Below are 14,859 nucleotides of genomic sequence, written 5' to 3' on the forward strand. Positions count from 1 at the left end.
CATAATGATGACCATCAAACCAGAAGGGCCAATTTAGGGATTAAATAGGTCCTGGGACTTAGGCTGCTATTAAACGGATGGTGAATACCATATGAATGTTCCCCTGATTCAACTCCTGCCTTTCCTTTTAAGAAGAAAGACAGCTACCTCAGCAAAATATGGTTTAGAGGGGCAGGGGTCTTCAAACAGGTGTATTCTTTTTTAATTCCAGGGGGTATGTTACCCAGGGCGGGGGTGCAAGGTTATGTACTATACATGTTACGGGTTAGTTATTCCACTAAACAAAAGACTAGGGCAAGCGCACCTCTGTACGGTGCGCATCAAAGCATTGGGGTAAAAATGGGGTGGGGGTTAGCTCCCTTGCACTGCATTAACTAATCTAGAGAGGGTGGGCAGACTAGAGTGGGAGTGTAGAGCTGTTGTTAATGCGCTCTACTGCCGAGGGATATCACTTCAATGTGGTTAGGGCATGTGCCTCAGTAAGCGATGATCTTCTGAGTAGGGTGCTAAAACATAGTAAGTCCCAGGGAACACACAACTTGACTGACCTGAACAAAATAGTTAAGTACAATTTACGAATAATTACAAGCACAAGGGGGTAGGTTAAGAGAGGGGAGGAAAAAGGAGGAAGAGGAGAAGAGTGGTATAGTAAAGAAGGAGAAAGAGAAACGAGAAGGGGGAGGAGGGAAGACGAGGAGGAGAGACAACCAAAGAACAACAATGTAACAACAATGTAAAGAGAGAGGACATCCATTATGTCTTAGCAGTCTCACCAATCTTCGTGTACCCTCGTTACACACGAGTCAGTCTCTGTAGAAGTAGAGAGTCTCTCAATTGTAAGTCCCCAATTGGGGAGACAGTCATATGCACATCAGAGCAGTGACCAGGATGGAGTATCTCACGAGGGAGCGTCTCTAGTCTTAGATATTGAAGTATTTCTCTGATCACTGCTGGGTCTCTGTGGAAGGGAGCCCCACTCAGGGGCTGATGCTCTCAGGCCTCTACCAGGTACAACTGCTTGGGGTGGTATCGGAGGATCTTGTGGCAGTAAACCCCATCTTTGGAGCAATTCCCTTGCCTGTTGAGGCGAGGATGCTGCATATTGTTGTCCATCTTTATTGATGTAGAGCTTAACAGGGAAACCCCATCTGTATTTAATGCCCTTGTCTCAAGATTTTAGTGTAGGGTTGGTAGTGTCTTCTGATCTGGAGAGTGTGGGGAGAGAGATCCTGGAATACCTGAATGTCAGCATACTGCTCTAGGAGTGATTTGTCCCCCGCCAGGGCCCTCAGAAGTTTCTCTCGAAACGTGTAATAATGCAGGCGGGCGACAACATCTCTTGGTTTATCGCCCTCAGCCGTCCTCGGCCTCAGGGCTCTATGGGCTCTATCAAGTAGCATCTCTTTCTCGTTCTCCTGACCAAGGACTGCAACAAAAAAGTCGGAGGAATTTTTCAAGTTCCTGTGGGGGGACAGATTCTGGGATACCTTTCACCCTGATATTGTTGCGGCGAGTCCTGTCCTCAAGATCTGCAAGTTTAAGCTCGAGGTCAGTGATCTGCTCTGCCAGACTCTGTGAGTAATCTAAGAGATTGCCGTGATCTACCCTGAGATCTTCCTGTTTGCGTTCCAACGCGTCAGTTCTTTCCCCTATAAGGGCGATGTCTCTTTTCAGATCAGCATGTCCCTTATCAAACTTCTTGGAGAGGGAATCGTGGTGCGAGGCCAGGAGCGACCTAATAGAGTCCATTAAGTTGTTATCAGTGTCAGCATCTTGGTGCTGTAAACGGCCTGTGGCCTGGGATAGATTTGTTCTGATGCGAGCATCATTAAGACTGCTTGTGTCTGAGGCATCCTCTTCCGAGCCTGATTGTTGCCTGGATGTGTGTTGGCTGAAGTGGTCTGCCACTGTTCTCTTTGGGGTTTTGTGAGAGTTTTGTTTTCTTTTAAAGGATTGCGGCATCTTGTACTTTTGCAATTGTAGTGACATGAGATATGGAAGGCAAATAGTGGAGAAAGGGAAATACTGTTTTGCACTATAAAGAAATCTGCTGCAAGGCCGACTGGGGCCAGGACATCAGTGCAGGAGGTTAGCACATTTTTTATACAGGTCCTGGTATCACATATATATTGAGGCTAAGCCGGCTGAGAGCTGGGCCCTGAGGCCAAAGAGCTGAAATGGATTTCACTGGAACGTGTATTCTGGTCTGGTCTCTCCCCTGGGGGCTTGTCCCCTCAGGACGATGTGGGTGAAGGTATAGGGGTATTACCCGCAGGCAAACTGGGCCGGCGGGAAAGGGATGGGAGAGACCTGTAGAGTCACAGTTGCAGCATGATTAGGGACAATATGTAAGATAACTTCATACAAGATATTGGTTGTAGTGATAGGTATGTACTGGCCCACAGAGACGATGGCAATAAGTGGCTGCCCTGGCAAGGTATCAGCGGTTGGGTAGGTCTAAGGGTGGCAAATCAGATGAGCGCTGAGCTCAAAATTTAGTGTTTATGGCTCACTGTGTAAGCTTGAAATGCTTAAGGTTGTAGCTCCACTTGCACTCCGTGCCGGGAGTGACCTGCCAGGTAATGATTTCAATTATATGCCCCACCGGGGTGTAGCAGCTGTGTGGCCAATATTTTTTTTTTTTTTAAAAAAAAGAGAAATAGCTTTTTACCTTCTGAGGCTCTGTCTGATCTGCTCAATGGGACAGCTCTTCCCCACAGCACCGGTCCTAATGGTAGGCCGCAGTCAAGATGGTGGCCGAGAAGCAGTCCTCAACCAGTATTGTGCAGGTGTGTTGCTTGGTGCCAGGGGCGCCCTCCGGCTGACAGGCGCAACCCCAGTCTGGAGGGTGAGAGACTCACCGAGGATAGCAGGCCCCTGCAGCAATGAGGTAAGTTTCTGGGAGCGGCTGTTTACCGCGAGCGTCCGGGAGGTGGAAGTCCTAAGGGGTCACAAGGAGACCGGAGCCCCCGCAGTAAGTAAGGCCTCTTTCTTTAGTGCCCGGGGTGGTAGGAACGGCTCCGGAGCGGAGCCCCGACCCTCCGGATGTCCGTATCTTCAGTGTAGTCAGCAGCAGAATAAGGGAGGCGGCGCTGAAGGGTCAAGTCCAAACAGGTAACGCCACAGGGTAAGAGGTACAGACCTGGTTGGGGTCCTGGTGTACAGGCTTAGCCTAAGTAAGTCTCGCTAGGAGGTGTCCTCCACAAGTATCCTCAGTGGGTCTGTAGCTACAACGGTGGCGCTGCTTCGCTTCACCTCAAAGATGGCCGCCGTTCGCGCCAAGTAAATTTTTCATGCAGGAGGCTGGCGGACCTCCAAGTTTCGGCTAACCTCAGCTGTCTGTCCGTCTCACGATAGGCCCCACTAGCTGCTTCTCCGGTAGTTACGGCTCCTTACCCCCTTTGTGGGAAGGCAGTGTGTTACGAGTCCTTAGGTGTCAGCCAGCGATCTTGGTAGGGAGACGTCCTGCAGCACTTATAGTCTCTCAGCTCCAAGACTCCTCAAAAGGCGAGAAAAGTTTCCCAAACTTAGCAAAATAGTTGGGGCACGTCTTAGTAGAGTATGGATGTCGATTTAGAGTTGGTGGAAGCTCAATAAGTATCTCAATATGTTAATAAAGCAGAGCTAATGCACAGAGCTCCACTCTCACACGTCTGACCTGAATGGCGGCTAACTCCGCCCCCCCTGCACTAATTTTATTTTTATTTTTATGTTAGACTATTTTATGTTGAATCATTATCGGGAGACGTCCCTTTTAAAGTTTTATGTCCTTGTCAATTTTTTGGTATATTAAATATACAAATATTTCATTGAAGTCCCTGGTTATTATACAAATTATTTGTCAGCTTAAAGTGGTATTTTAAGCTTTTTTAGCGCCTTTACTTTTCTCTCTCACTTTTTTAAACTTTACCACCGCCTTGCTCTTAACGTAGGCAAAGAGAATGACTGGGGTTGGAGGGAAGGGAGGTGATATTTAACAGCTTTGTTGTGGTACTCTCTGCAACCTTCTGCTGGGCAGGAGTGATATTCCCAATAGTAATTAGATGATCCGTGGACTCACCATGTCATTAGAAACAAACATAGTAACCAACTCTGTTTTTTTATAGAGGGGTAGCATTTTATTTTGTACTTTAAAACCAACAAAATCCCTAAAAAAGTAGAATGGTAGAACCATCAGCATCTGCACCACCACATGATGTTCCAATGCTAACACAATACACTGAACATAAAAAAATAAGTCACTCGTGGTCAGTGTGTTGACCATTTTAAAGAAAATATGCAAACATTGACATTTTAAGAACTATAACTTGCATATGGTACCCTGTCAACAGCTCATTCTTACTTGGCATGATGTGACAAGTTCCCATCAAGGAATAGTTTCATGAAGGCGTTTGATCAAGTTCTCTGCAATCTGGAAAATAAAGGAGGTAAAAACCCTTAGAGTAAGAAGCCAGACAACTTGATGCTTTAGGCGCATCAAATGTACAGTGTACAAAGTTAAAGTTGCCTTTCCTATATCTGCATGAAAAACACAGTAACGTGAAAAGTAAAGAAATGTTTTTACATTTGAATAGATTAAGCAGTTGAACAAAAAGCACATTTTGATTTGTGAAATTCTAGTGTTCGGAAAACATACATAAATACTATACAAATGCTCACGCACCTGCACATGGCCACACACATGCCCATGACCACACCCATGCCCATGACCACACCCACACATATGCCCAGGACAACGTGCACAGATGCCCATGACCACATATATACCCACGCGCACACATATGACCATGCCCACGCGCAAATATATCTGACCATGCCCACACATATGCCCATGACAACGTGCACAGATGCTCATGACCACATATATGTCCATGCTCACGCGCACACATATGACCATGCCCACACCACACATTCCCACGCCCACACATATGCACAAATATGTCCATGCATGCACATATGACCGCAACTGTGTCCACATATGACCATGCACACAAACATGCCCATGCACACCTCACATATTTAAAGCAATAATTAACCGTAAGTGTCCTTTCCACAGTTGAAAGGCTCGACTTGCAAAACAAAAAGTAAAATTCATGTAGCAGATGAAAAAGAAGATTTCAGAGATCGAAAATAAAATGGAGGCACCATTAATCTTTTGGCGACTACCTACCCAATTGCTAAGAATTCATTACACATCCTATCAGCTCATCACATAAGGGAAAAGTGTGCCAAAGGCAACTTCCCTAACTATACATGGCCAAAGGAACCGATTGCACTCTGCTTCCGCTTCCAATGAGTACAAAATGTGGGAACAGCCGCACTCTGCTCCCACAGCCTGTGAACACAGTTGGAAGTCACAGAATAAAATGTTTACCTTCTGACCATGTTGAGAAGACATTTCCCTAACTATTTCCCTTAGGCTCAGAGAGATGGTACATGAAGTAAACATTAACACTGGGTCAGCGCTCAAGCCATAAAAAGACATAAGCACCGGGCAAAGAAAATGCCCGATAGTGGTAATTGAAAGTATGTTTGCGATGCAAACACAAACTGGAGTCTTTTCAGAGGAGTTATTGTAGCTCTTCCATCCAGGTCGGTCATCTGTTACATGCTGAAGATCCAAATGGTAGTGAATGTATGGGGAGACCATTTATCTTTTGGGGACTACCTACCCAATTGCTAAGAATTTACAACACATGCTATGACATCATCACATAGGGAAATTGCCTTTTGGCACACTTTTTCCCATAACTAAAGCATGGCTAAAGGAACCGATTGCACTCTGCTTCTGCTTCCCATGAGTACAGAATGTGGGAACAGCCGCACTCTGCTCCCACAGCCTGTAAACACAGTTGGCAGTCACAGAATAAAATGTTTACCTTCTGACCATGTTGAGAAGACATTTCCCTAACTATTTCCCTTAGGCTCAGAGAGATGGCACATGAAGTAAACATTAACACTGGGTCAGCGCTCAAGCCATAAAAAGGTATGAGCATTGGGCAAAGAAAATGCCTGATAGGTCTTATTGAAAGACTGTCACAAACTTTAGTCTTTTCATATGATGTAGCCGATCCATCAAGGTCAGGCTTCTGTTACATGCGGAAGATCCAAAAACGGTAAATAATTCTTTATTTGAAGCAATGAAGAACTGTAGAAATCCTTTCCACAGTTGTATATGCAGACGTGCAAAACAATGACATGAAAAGTGATGGTATATACAGACAAATGGAGGGGGAAACGGAGGGGCCATACAACTTTTGGTAACTACCTACCCAATTGCTAAGAATTCACAACACATGCTATCCCATCATCACATATGGAAAAAGTGTGCCAAAAGGCAATTTCCCTAACTACGCATGGCCAAAGGAACCGATTGCACTCTGCTTCCGATGAGTACAGAATGTGGGAACAGCTGCACTCTGCTTCCACAGCCTGTAAACACAGTTGGAAGTCACAGAATAAAATGTTTACCTTCTGACCATGTTGAGAAGACATTTCCCTAACTATTTCCCTTAGGCTCAGAGAGATGGCACATGAAGTAAACATTAACACTGGGTTAGCGCTCAAGCCATAAAAAAGTATGAGCACTGGGCAAAGAAAATGCCTGATAGGTCTAATTGAAAGACTGTCACAAACTGTAGTCTTTTCAAATGAGCTGATGTAGCCGATCCATCAAGGTTAGGCTTCTTTTACATGCGGAAGATCCAAAAAAACGGTAAATAATTCTTTATTTGAAGCAATGAAGAACTGTAGAAATCCTTTCCACAGTTGTATATGGAGACGTGCAAAACAAGAATGAAGCGAAAAGTGATGGTATATACAGACAAATGGAGGGGGAAACGGAGGGGCCATACAACTTTTGGTAACTACCTACCCAATTGCTAAGAATTCACAACACATGCTATCCCATCATCACATAGGGAAATTGCCTTTTGGCACACTTTTTCCATAACTAAAGCATGGCCAAAAGGAACGGATTGCACTCTGCTTCCGCAGCCTGTAAACACAGTTGGCAGTCACAGAATAAAATGTTTACCTTCTGACCATGTTGAGAAGACATTTCCCTAACTATTTCCCTTAGGCTCAGAGAGATAGCACATGAAGTAAACATTAACACTGGGTCAGCGCTCAAGCCATAAAAAAAAAAAGGTATGAGCACTGGGCAAAGAAAATGCATGATAGATCTAATTGAAAGTCTGTTTGCTAATGCAAACACAAACTAAATGATTTGCAGATAATTGTTTCATCAAGGTCTCATATCATCTGTAGCAGTATTGTCAGATTCAAGCAGCAAATCAGAACAAAGAGGTAGAAGAATTGATCAATCAGGACATGTTCACAACATTGAAGCATAACATATAGGAAAGGCAACAGTAGCTCCAGACTGTCCTTACCTGTAAGTCATCCCGATAAGCTTGTAGTCTTCCACTTCTACACAAACTTTGTACAACATATACACCACACAGTGTTCTTGTATTGAGTGGGCATCATCTAATGATAGCATTTCTTTTGTGAAAACAGCTGAGGTGAAGTGAGCTCTTTTCACATCGTAAAATCTGTTGAGAAAACAAAAAGCTTTTAGGTTTGTAGAGCAGTTACCAATATCATGAAAGATAAACCTACAAAGTTGTTTATACACTAGTTCTCTTTCTACAGTCAGTAATCCTCTATTCTTTTAAAGGGGCATATATCTTAATATATCGACAATTAAAGGGGCATGAAAGTCAGAATTAAACTTTCCTGGTTCAGATAGAGCATGCAATTTTAGGACACACTACTTCTATAACCAAATTTACTTCATTTTTTATGCTATCCTTTATTGAAACGCATAACTAGGTAGGCTCAGGAGCAGCAATGCACTACTGTAGGCTAGGAGGTAATTGGTGGATTCAAACGTGTGCATCTAGTCATTGGTTCACCAGATGTGCTCAGCTATCTCCCAGTAGTGCATTGTTCCTCTGGTAAGCACATAGCTACAAGCGATAATATAATAAAAAGCTAGACACAATAGAGCATTTTCTTTATGCACGTTTATGATTCTTTAAGCATTTCATTGCATAAGGTGTACAAATCAAACTTGAAAAATGGTCTCATGAATTAGGAAGTTGTCCATAGCTGGCTTAGGGTAGAGGCGGGAGAGAGGTTTGAAACCTTTATGTATATTAAGGGACTTAATACAGTTGAGGCTAAAAACAGAATTTATGCTTACCTGATAAATAACTTTCTCCAACGGTGTGTCCGGTCCATGGCGTCATCCTTACTTGTGGGAATATCTCTTCCCCAACAGGAAATGGCAAAGAGTCCCAGCAAAGCTGGCCATATAGTCCCTCCTAGGCTCCGCCCACCCCAGTCATTCGACCGACGGACAGGAGGAAATATATAGGAGAAACCATATGGTACCGTGGTGACTGTAGTTAGAGAAAATAATTCATCAGACCTGATTAAAAAACCAGGGCAGGCCGTGGACCGGACACACCGTTGGAGAAAGTAATTTATCAGGTAAGCATAAATTCTGTTTTCTCCAACATAGGTGTGTCCGGTCCACGGCGTCATCCTTACTTGTGGGAACCAATACCAAAGCTTTAGGACATGGATGAAGGGAGGGAGCAAATCAGGTTACCTAAACGGAAGGCACCACAGCTTGCAAAACCTTACTCCCAAAAATAGCCTCCGAAGAAGCAAAAGTATCAAATTTGTAAAATTTGGCAAAAGTGTGCAGTGAAGACCAAGTCGCTGCCTTACATATCTGGTCAACAGAAGCCTCGTTCTTGGAGGCCCATGTGGAAGCCACAGCCCTAGTGGAGTGAGCTGTGATTCTTTCAGGAGGCTGCCGTCCGGCAGTCTCATAAGCCAATCGGATGATGCTTTTAAGCCAAAAGGAAAGAGAGGTAGAAGTCGCTTTTTGACCTCTCCTTTTACCAGAATAGATAACAAACAAAGAAGATGTTTGTCTGAAATCTTTTGTAGCCTCTAAATAGAATTTTAGAGCACGGACTACGTCCAAATTGTGTAACAAACGTTCCTTCTTTGAAACTGGATTCGGACATAAAGAAGGTACAACTATCTCCTGGTTAATATTCTTGTTAGAAACAACCTTTGGAAGAAAACCAGGCTTAGTACGCAAAACCACCTTATCTGCATGGAACACCAGATAAGGAGGAGTACACTGCAGAGCAGATAACTCTGAAACTCTTCTAGCAGAAGAAATAGCAACCAAAAACAAAACTTTCCAAGATAGTAACTTAATATCTATGGAATGTAAAGGTTCAAACGGAACCCCTTGAAGAACTGAAAGAACTAGATTTAGACTCCAGGGAGGAGTCAAAGGTCTGTAAACAGGCTTGATCCTAACCAGAGCCTGAACAAATGCTTGAACATCTGGCACAGCTGCCAGTCTTTAGTGTAGTAAGACAGATAAAGCAGAGATCTGTCCCTTTAGAGAACTTGCAGATAATCCTTTCTCCAAACCTTCTTGTAGAAAAGAGAGAATCTTAGGAATTTTTATCTTATTCCATGGTAATCCTTTGGATTCACACCAACAGATATATCTTTTCCATATTTTATGGTAAATCTTTCTAGTTACCGGTTTTCTGGCCTGAACCAGAGTATCACAGAATCTGAAAACCCACGCTTCGATAGAATCAAGCGTTCAATCTCCAAGCCGTCAGCTGGAGGGAGACCAGATTTGGATGTTCGAATAGGACCCTGAACAAGAAGGTCCTGTCTCAAAAGGTAGCTTCCATGGTGGAACCGATGACATATTCACCAGGTCTGCATACCAAGTCCTGCGTGGCCACGCAGGAGCTATCAAGATCACCGAGCCCTCTCCTGTTTGATCCTGGCTACCAGCCTGGGAATGAGAGGAAACGGTGGAAATACATAAGCTAGGTTGAAGGTCCAAGGTGCTACTAGTCGCCTTGGGATCCCTGGATCTGGACCCGTAGCAAGGAACCTTGAAGTTCTGACAAGATGCCATCAGATCCATGTCTGGAATGCCCCATAATTGAGTTAGTTGGGCAAAGATCTCCGGGTGGAGTTCCCACTCCCCCGGATGGAATGTCTGACCACTCAGATAATCCGCTTCCCAGTTTTCCACACCTGGGATGTGGATCGCAGATAGGTGGCAGGAGTGATCCTCCGCCCATTGAATTATTTTGGTCACTTCTTTCATCGCCAGGGAACTCCTTGTTCCCTCCTGATGATTGATATACGCAACAGTCGTCATGTTGTCTGATTGGAATCTTATGAATCTGGCCTTTGCTAGCTGAGGCCAAGCCCTGAGAGCATTGAAGATCGCTCTTAGTTCCAGAATGTTTATCGGGAGAAGAGACTCTTCCCGAGACCATAGTCCCTGAGCTTTCAGGGATTCCCAGACCGCACCCCAGCCCACTAGACTGGCGTCGGTCGTGAGAATGACCCACTCTGGTCTGCGGAAGCTCATTCCCTGGGATAGATGGTCCAGGGTCAGCCACCAACGGAGTGAATCTCTGGTCTTCTGATCTACTTGAATCATTGGAGACAAGTCTGAATAGTCCCCATTCCACTGTTTGAGCATGCACAGTTGTAATGGTCTTAGATGAATTCGTGCAAAAGGAACTATGTCCATTGCTGCAACCATCAACCCTACTACTTCCATGCACTGCGCTATGGAAGGACGTGGAACAGAATGAAGAACTTGACAAGTGCTTAGAAGTTTTGATTTTCTGACCTCTGTCAGAAAAATCCTCATTTCTAAGGAATCTATTATTGTTCCCAAGAAGGGAACTCTTGTTGACGGAGACAGAGAACTTTTTTCTATGTTCACCTTCCATCCGTGTGATCTGAGAAAGGCCAGAACGATGTCTGTATGAGCCTTTGATTTTGACAGGGACGACGCTTGTATTAGAATGTCGTCCAAGTAAGGTACTACTGCAATGCCCCTCGGTCTTAGAACCGCTAGAAGGGACCCTAGTACCTTTGTGAAAATACTTGGAGAAGTGGCTAACCCGAATGGGAGGGCCACAAACTGGTAATGTTTGTCCAGAAAGGCGAACCTTAGGAACTGATGATGTTCTTTGTGGATAGGAATATGTAGGTACGCATCCTTTAGATCCACGGTAGTCATAAATTGACCTTCCTGGATAGTGGGTAGAATCGTTTGAATGGTTTCCATCTTGAACGATGGTACCCTGAGAAATTTGTTTAGGATCTTCAAATCCAAAATTGGTCTGAAAGTTCCCTCTTTTTTGGGAACTACGAACAGATTTGAATAAAATCCCATTCCTTGTTCCTTTAGTGGAACTGGGTGTATCACTCCCATCTTTAACAGGTCTTCTACACAATGTAAGAACGCCTGTCTCTTTATTTGGTTTAAGGATAAGTGAGACATGTGGAACCTTCCCCTTGGGGGTAGTTCCCTGAATTCCAGAAGATAACCCTGAGAAACTATTTCTAGTGCCCAGGGATCCTGAACATCTCTTGCCCAAGCCTGAGCAAAGAGAGAGAGTCTGCCCCCTACTAGATCCGGTCCCGGATCGGGGGCTACTCCTTCATGCCGTTTTGTTAGCAGCAGCAGGCTTCTTGGCCTGCTTACCCTTGTTCCAGCCTTGCATCGGTTTCCAGGCTGGTTTGGGTTGTGAGGCATTACCCTCTTGCTTAGAGGATGCAGAATTAGAGGCCGGTCCGTTCCTGAAATTGCGAAAGGAACGAAAATTAGATTTATTCTTGGCAGTGAAATGCCTATCTTGTGGAAGGGCGTGGCCCTTTCCCCCAGTGATGTCTGAGATAATCTCTTTCAATTCTGGTCCAAATAGAGTTTTACCTTTGAAAGGGATGTTAAGCAATTTTGTCTTGGATGACACATCCGCTGACCAAGACTTTAGCCAAAGCGCTCTGCGCGCCACGATTGCAAACCCTGAATTTTTCACCGCTAATCTAGCTAATTGCAAAGCGGCATCTAAAATAAAAGAGTTAGCCAACTTAAGTGCGTGAACTCTGTCCATAACCTCCTCATATGGAGTCTCTCTACTGAGCGACTTTTCTAGTTCCTCGAACCAGAACCACGCTGCTGTAGTGACAGGAACAATGCACGAAATGGGTTGTAGAAGGTAACCTTGCTGTACAAAAATCTTTTTAAGCAAACCCTCCAATTTTTTATCCATAGGATCTTTGAAAGCACAACTATCCTCGATAGGAATAGTAGTGTGTTTGTAGAAACTGCCCCCTCGACCTTAGGGACTGTCTGCCATAAGTCCTTTCTGGGGTCGACCATAGGAAATAATTTCTTAAATATAGGGGGGGGGGCAAAAGTTATGCCGGGCTTTTCCCACTCCTTATTCACTATGTCCGCCACCCGCTTGGGTATAGGAAAAGCGTTGGGGTGCACCAGAACCTCTAGGAACTTGTCCATCTTGCATAATTTCTCTGGAATGACCAAGTTGTCACAATCATCCAGAGTAGATAACACCTCCTTAAGCAGTGCGCGGAGATGTTCTAATTTAAATTTAAATGTCACAACATCAGGTTCAGCTTGTTGAGAAATTTTTCCTGAATCTGAAATTTTCCCATCTGACAAAACCTCCCTCATGGCCCCTTCAGATTGGTGTGAGGGTATGACAGAACAATTATCATCAGCGCCCTCCTGCTCTTCAGTGTTTAAAACAGAGCAATCGTGCTCTCTGATATGTAGGCATTTTGGATAAAATATTTGCTATGGAGTTATCCATTACAGCCGTCAATTGTTGCATGGTAATAAGCATTGGCGCGCTAGATGTACTAGGGGCCTCCTGCGTGGGCAAAACTGGTGTAGACACAGTAGGAGATGATGTAGTATTTACTCCCCTCATCTGAGGAATCATCTTGGGCAATTTCATTATCTGTGGCAGTACTGTCCTTACTTTGTTTGGACGCTATGGCACAATTATCACACAAATTTAAATGGGGAGACACATTGGCTTTCATACATATAGAACATAGCTTATCCGAAGGCACAGACATGTTAAACAGGCTTAAACTTGTCAAAGCACAAAAAAACGTTTTAAAACAAAACCGTTACTGTCTCTTTAAATTTTAAACAGAAAACACTTTATTACTGAATATGTGAAAAAGTATAAAGGAATTGTTCAAAAATTACCAAAATTTCACCAGTGTCTTAAAGCATTAAGAGTATTGCACACCAATTTTCAGAGCTTTAACGCTTAAAATAACGGAACCGGAGCCGTTTACAAATTTAACCCCTATACAGTCCCAGCTATAGCCTTTGCTGTGACCTAACCAAGCCCAGAGGGGAATACGATACCAAGAGATGCCTTCTAGAATCTTTTCTAGCTACTTTCAGATCCTCACACATGCATCTGCATGTCTTGCTCTCAAAAAAAACAACTGCGCAGTAATGGCGCGAAAATGAGGCTCAGCCTACAACTGGGAAGGCCCTCCCTGACTGGAAAAGGTGTCTAACATAGTGCCTGCCGTTAAAAAACGTTCCCCAAGTTTATAAATGTGAATTATCAGCATAAACATGTATAAAATGCCCAAATAAAGCAATCGATTTAGACCATTAAAGTGTCTACCAGTTTTATAGCCCATATTAAGCCCTTTATTCTGTTTGCTTGACTAAGAAAATGGCTTACCGGTCCCCATGAGGGGAAATGACAGCCTTCCAGCATTACATGGTCTTGTTAGAAATATGGCTAGTCATACCTTAAGCAGAAAAGTCTGCTGTTTCCCCCAACTGAAGTTACTTCATCTCAACAGTCCTATGTGGAAACAGCAATCGATTTTAGTTACTGTCTGCTAAAATCATCTTCCTCTCACAAACAGAAATCTTCATCCTTTTCTGTTTCAGAGTAAATAGTACATACCAGCACTATTTTAAAATAACAAACACTTGATAGAAGAATAAAAAACTACATTTAAACACCAAAAAAAACTCTTAACCATCTCCGTGGAGATGTTGCCTGTGCAACGGCAAAGAGAATGACTGGGGTGGGCGGAGCCTAGGAGGAACTATATGGCCAGCTTTGCTGGGACTCTTTGCCATTTCCTGTTGGGGAAGAGATATTCCCACAAGGATGACGCCGTGGACCGGACACACCAATGTTGGAGAAAGGTATTTTTCATCAGAACAAGATGTCCCGAGTTCAAGGATAGCAGGTTCAGAAGTAATTTACAGAAAGTGAAGAGGGGGCTCTAGGTTTTTGTTACAAAGCCCAGGTAGCAGGCTTAATCCTAAATGGATGAGGTTCCCAGAAAAAGCAGCAGTCAGGCTGGGCTACTCAGAGAGCTTTTTTGCACAAAGATTATCAGATCTATATAACATATATAGTGATGTCGCGAACTTAAAAATTTCGCTTCACGAACGGCGGACTCGAACTTCCGGTATTGTTCACGAACCGGCGAACCGCGCAAACCGCCACTTACTTCAATAGGCAGGCGAACTTTAAAACCTACAAGGACTCTTTCTGGCCACAATAGTCATGGAAAAGTTGTTTCAAGGGGACTAACACCGGGACTGTGGCATGCTGGAGGGGGATCCCTGGCAAAACTCCAATGGAAAATTACATAGTTCATGCAGAGTCTGCTTTTAACCCATAAAGGGCCTAAATCACCTAACATTCCCAAATTGTTTGCAATAACGTGCTTTAAAACATCTGTTATGATGTCGTATCTATCAGGTAGTGTAAGGGTTACGGCGGCTTCACAGTGACAGAGCAAACTCCAAGTGTAACGCATCGCAAACAACCGCAAACAGTCCATTTGCACAACCACGATATAGATTTGATAGATACATAGCTCAATCGATGCAATATACATATCATCGATACAAATAACATAGATCAATAAATGCTATATCCATTTGATAGATACGAATTACATCAACCA

Source organism: Bombina bombina, chromosome 5 (genome assembly GCF_027579735.1).
Source record: "Bombina bombina isolate aBomBom1 chromosome 5, aBomBom1.pri, whole genome shotgun sequence".
NCBI classification, from domain to species: domain Eukaryota; kingdom Metazoa; phylum Chordata; class Amphibia; order Anura; family Bombinatoridae; genus Bombina; species Bombina bombina.